The sequence below is a fragment of the Astyanax mexicanus genome, chromosome 8, assembly GCF_023375975.1.
Source record: "Astyanax mexicanus isolate ESR-SI-001 chromosome 8, AstMex3_surface, whole genome shotgun sequence".
NCBI classification, from domain to species: domain Eukaryota; kingdom Metazoa; phylum Chordata; class Actinopteri; order Characiformes; family Acestrorhamphidae; genus Astyanax; species Astyanax mexicanus.
Window position 1 is genome coordinate 42,873,437 of NC_064415.1, and position 5,916 is coordinate 42,879,352.

Sequence of the window (5,916 nt, forward strand, 5' to 3'; positions counted from 1 at the left end):
AAAAACTAAAAAGATAAAAGAAAAACAGTTACAGGCTGTCTGAAGGTGATTAGAAACTAGTATTATTGTTTCCTGTAGTGAATTCCAGCTTTCTTGTGCTCTGAAGCTAAATGTAGATTTTCCCAGTTCACTAAAAACTTTAGGAACCTCACAGGCAATCCAGTCACTAGAGTGGGTCTGATAATTACTGTTATGTACAGAAATTATGAATGAGATATACAATGATATATGATTGATTGATGTATTATTGTTATTATTATTATTATTATTATTATTATTATTATTATTATTATTGTTATTAATATTATTATTATTATTCACCCAATAAACAACCACAACAATCTGATACTGGGTTAACAAAAATCCAGAAATGTTCATGGTCCACTGACCCAACTACCAAATACTAAGACCTACAATAGACCTACAAAAAAATTAACCAGTACATGTGAGAAGAAACTCTAAGAACAAACTTCTTAGTCTGGGCTCACTTCCTTTAACCTTATTAACAAACAACCAGCCTTAGCACACTTTTTCAGCACAGTAATCTCATTTTTAAAATTCTGACTTCAGACCTGAATTTCAGATACAGCTCATTCAAAAACCAAAGATTTACTGTGAATGTATTCAGGAATATTAAATTATGTATTTGATTTTCTTTCAAGAGTAATGAGGCCTGGGTCTGGTTAATCTGATTTATCCTCTTGAGAATAAAAGCCATTCTGCAGTCACATTTTTGCTCTGTAGCTCTGTATATCTTTTTGGTGAGCTGGCTGTATTTTAAATGGATAGTCCAGACGCTGCAGTTCCCTCCTGCAGACTGCCTGCCCCTCCATTGGTTCACATGTTCAGTAAGCCTTCATTCTGCATCATCAGGAGTTGCTTGTATTTTTTAGGCCATACGTTTCCTAATCTCAAAGCCACTCTGTATTATATTGTCTTTACTAATCCATAAAATGACCATAATGTGTCATCAGATATTAAGGAAATATATTAATAAGCATTGCCAACTCCTGAAAGTAGTGCATCAGCCACAATGATGTACGCTACACTTCCCATTCCCCAGTCCTAGATGTGTAACAAGCACAAAAAGTGTGTACTGCAGCCATGGCATCTTTCTTTAAAGCCCTATGACCAGAGGTATGACCATAGAAATGCATTTAAAAAATAGAACACAGCTTGGAGTCCAGAAGGACTACAAGACGGAAGCCAAGCTGGCTAATTTTCTTCTAACAGAGACGCACTGAACTATAGCAAAGAATAGGTAACCTTAGCAATGTAACTAAACACAATAACTAGTAGAGGTAGGCATTTAAAAGCATTTCAACATTCAAGTGCTCAAATTTATTCATGCATAAATATGACTTGTTTTTGCTTTCTATTTGTGCATATATCCATTATTTGAATAGTTTTTGCTATTCCCTATAACATAAATAGTGCACTATATGTGTCAGCCATGCTGTTCAAAATCTCAAAAGTACATTTTATTTCCTATATTTACTATTAGTACCCAAAATGCATTGCAGAAAGTATTGTACAGATAATGTATGCTAATTTTCAGTCAATACTATAATGCAGTACCATGGTGTTGTTTGGTTGTTACCCAGTCAGTTTACTATAAAGCAAATGGGGAATAGTGAATGAGTTAATAAGTGAACTATTTTTAACAGTTGGAATCTCAGAAAACTAAATTTAAACATAACAAATGCACTATATTATTACATATACCTCTAGGGCAAGAACTCGTGATTGTAAATGTCCATTTTAGGTAAAGTGACTATACGTCATACATTGTTGACAGAAGGTGTCAATTTTTAGGTAAAACAAGGACAGACAAACAACAAATACCAAATATAGCCGCAAGCGGCAATCAGCGGGTTCAAGCACCAACTGGCACAATGGTGCCTACTAGAGCATAGAATGGTGATGTGTAAAAAGGTCTAATATGATTGGAGATGCCCTGTCACATTTAGAAATTATCAAAAGTTTTTCACCTGTTATTAATTTTGAGCAGATGCTTTTCAACATGATCAGTGCTTAAATCTAGTTCTGAATGAAATGGCGCTTCATCAAGCCACAACTGGCACAATAGTGCCTACTAGAGCATAGGATGGTGATGTGTAAGAAGGTCTAACATAATTGGAGAAACTCTGTCACATTTAGAAATTATCAAAAGTGTTTCACCTGTTATTAATGTTGAGCAGAGGCACAAAAGAGTGCATGTTCTGATATGACATGTTATTACAAAGGTATTTTAAATCTAGTTCTGAATTAAATGGCGCTTCATCAGAGTGATATTGTACAGAAGTCTTTGACATTGTGAGATTACAGCAAATACTGCAGAGTTACAGCAATTTAGGTTAGAAATTCCAAGGACACACAGATTGCTTGATGCCTGGACACTATTGTATGTGAAATTTTCACAAATGTTTTTAATGAATCTTTACCTAGAGACTCTTCAGTGTGCAATAAGACTGAAATGGAGGTAATAGGCCAAATATCCAGAGACTTCTTTCAATACAGCTATTTTCAAACAATTAGCAATTATGAATAAACAAAGCACTTTTTAAACATAGTTGTATTGACAAATTTGTCAGAGCCACTGTACTAAATATGGCAAAAACAATTTATTAACACAGTGGAAAGGCTTACAGGGGTAGTCAGAGACAGACAGGGTCAGTATTAAAATGGCAGAGATAAACAACTTAGCAGAGTGCACAGGCCAAAGGGTCATATACTGTAAATTCAACAGGCAGAGGGCAAGTCAAAAAGGGTAGTCTAAGTACAAAAATAAGGTCTGCAATGGTAAACAAACAATAGGCAGGGCAAGGCAGAAGAGTAGTCAAAAAATACAAAAAGGTGTCGGTAACATGGAAAAAAGGGGGGTATTTATACAAAGCAGTCCAGGTGTGAGTAATCAGAAGCTTGGTGTAGAAGCTGTAGCGTCACGTGATCAGCAGAGTCGGGGAAGTCCGGTGAGAGAGCATGCTGGGAAATGGAGTCTTTTTTTGTGAAGTTCAGAATACTATTTTTAATAGTATTTTTAAAAAATAATGTAGCATTAATTGATGTCTCAGAAAACTAAATATAAATGTAACCAAAGCACCGTATTCTTGGGAAGTGGTCTCTGCATGTTACTGCGTTGCCATTTAGACTAGGGCAAGAACAACAGTAAAAAGCCAATATCAACACATATTAGTCAAGACTGTTAAGCACCAGGGTTTTAGATTTGACCTGTATTATTCCTCCACTTTCTAAAGTAACTAACAAACTAGTAAACTGCTGCCTTGTATCATATTGTGTTTGTAAAATGATAATAAATAATAAATCATATGTTTTTGTTTTACATTGAATGGGTTTGTGACATGTTTTGTCCTTGGTTGTTTTGCTCTCAGATCATTCGCCAGCTGTTATAGCCCCCTAGACACATGATAACTGATGGGTAAACTTTAGTGTCAACTTCCTGTGTTGTTCCTTTACCTGGGAATGACTTCTGCATTCGATTTGAACATTTAGATATCAGCTATCATTGTAAGCATTGTCCAGAGTTAGCGTTGTTTGCAATACCAATATGCAGTATTTTTCACATCCAAACTTCATGGAAACATGTCCACAAAATAGAAGTTACACAATTAAGATATTGATAGATACAAGTGATAATAAACTACTGCTAATTCTGTATTTCATTTAGCACGGATGTCAAAGCTGGGAATGACTTCACACCTACGTTTACTGTATAGAGTGAATTTTGTGCCAAAAGTTAAATCCGCAAAATTTAATAATCAAAAGGAAGAAGTGTATGTTGCAAATACAAATGAGAAAAAAATCCAGCAAATATATGTTTTTAAATATACTTTGTTTATTTTTTTAGTATTCTTTGCAGTTAATTGAAAATTAATTCAGTTTAGATTTTGCCACCTGTGAAAACTGTGCCAAAACTCTGAAGCAAAAAACTGAAGCAGAAGCAGATTAAAGATTCCCGAAGCAAAAGTGTTTAGCAGGAAAATCCACAAAAATCCAGAAAAAACACAAAAATGAAAAAAATTTTTTTTAAATAACTGCAAAGAATAATAAAGAAACCAAGTATATTAAAATATATATTTTTCTCTTTTGAATTTGCAACATACACTTTTTCCTTTAGATTTTTAGAATGTTGATAAAACTTTTGGCACAAAATTCACTTTTCACATTTAGAAGAGTTTTCCCACACAAACAAAATGAACACGACCAAATCGAGTAAACGAATTCTCATCTCAGAGAAACATACTGCCCAATAAACAAGTGAATGCAGCATAATCTGCAATCAATTTACCGTGGATGTCGGAGCTGGGAATGGAGACACACCCACAATTCTGCATTATTAATGCGTTATTATTCACATCCATACACCATAGAAACATATCTACTGATTAAAGTAGATTTAAGACTCAAATAGATAGAAGCGACAGTAAATTGTATAATACTACTGCTTTAATACTGTGCATATGTGTGACAGCCATTTTGAATTCTGGACTCGGGATTGGTGAGGGTCAAACAACTTTCTTACATATTTTAATGCTGTGTTCCATTTACTTAGGATGTCGGACCTGGAAAAGACGTCACAATTAAGACATCAGCAACCATTGTTAGCATTGTCTCAGGTTAGCACTGCTATAGCGCGATACATGTGACCGCTGTGACGCGGCCAAGGCTGATTTGACACACATGTTCTGGCCATTTTTAATTTTTTATCAGAAGCATTTGTCCTTGATGTGCAATTGTTTCCAGTTTGGAAACAACTATTTTGGGGGTTCTGGAAAATGCTGCCCTGGTTAATAACAAAAAGGTTGCCTTTGCCTTTTCCTTTGCTACTCTCCTAGCATGGAGAAGAATTTTGCAAGATTGGAAATCGGCCCAGCCACCCAAACTTATACACTGGCTTAGTCACCTTTAACTATTTCTTTAATTAGAAAAGATTAAGCATTCGCTTAAAGGATCAAGAAAAAAACTTTGGAACAAAAATGTAAACCCATTGTTATCTCACTTTAAAAATATTCAAACCATCAACTTAGAATAAGTTTTCAAACATTATTTATTTATTGCACATCATTTTTTGACCCATAAGGGCAACTTAGGTTGGGTATTGGGGATAGGTGGTGTGGATGATAGTGTGGGGTAATTTTTTTTTATGGGGGGTCATATTGTAAAAATGCTATTTGATGCTTGTCTTTCAAATACCTGTTCAGTTCAATAAAAAAGCATTACTACAAAGTGCAGGGCAGCCATCTTGGATTCTGAATTTGTTCTGAGTTGCTGACGCTCTGCTGAATTTCCTAGCAGAAAATCTGGCCTGTAGGAGTGTTCCAGTTAAATTTCCAACATGGAGCTAGTTGGAAATTCCGACAGTTGGAATGCAGAACAAAGAACAAAAATTGTTTAACTTTTCAATTCTTTTAATATTAGTATTTTATATTTTACTATACTATTTTTATAAATGACTTTAAATTTTAAAGTCATTATTCCCTTTACAGTTTGAGGTTCCATTCAAACTGACCACTTTCATTTCCTGATGATTTAGAATTCACTTAAAATATTCACATTTCTTGTGTAGACCAGTTTACAGGAAACTACAGGGGTAGCAGAGTTTATTCTTGGGTAGCTTATTTATTTATTATTTTTCTACACTGGACGTTTTGCTTCTTCTTTTTCAATCACTTCTTTTTTCATTTGAAAGAAGTGTGCCAGCTAGTGGACGACCCATGAATTACACACTAACCCCGAGGACCTGCTGAGAGACCACAAGGGTCTATTTTTATCTAGACTAGTTTGAATTTTGACACAGCCATTGCAGACACAAACATAACAGAGCTAACAGAGGACAAACTCTCTCAGACTGCTCAAACTGAGAGATTATTAAACTGAGACAGACTTTAAATAATA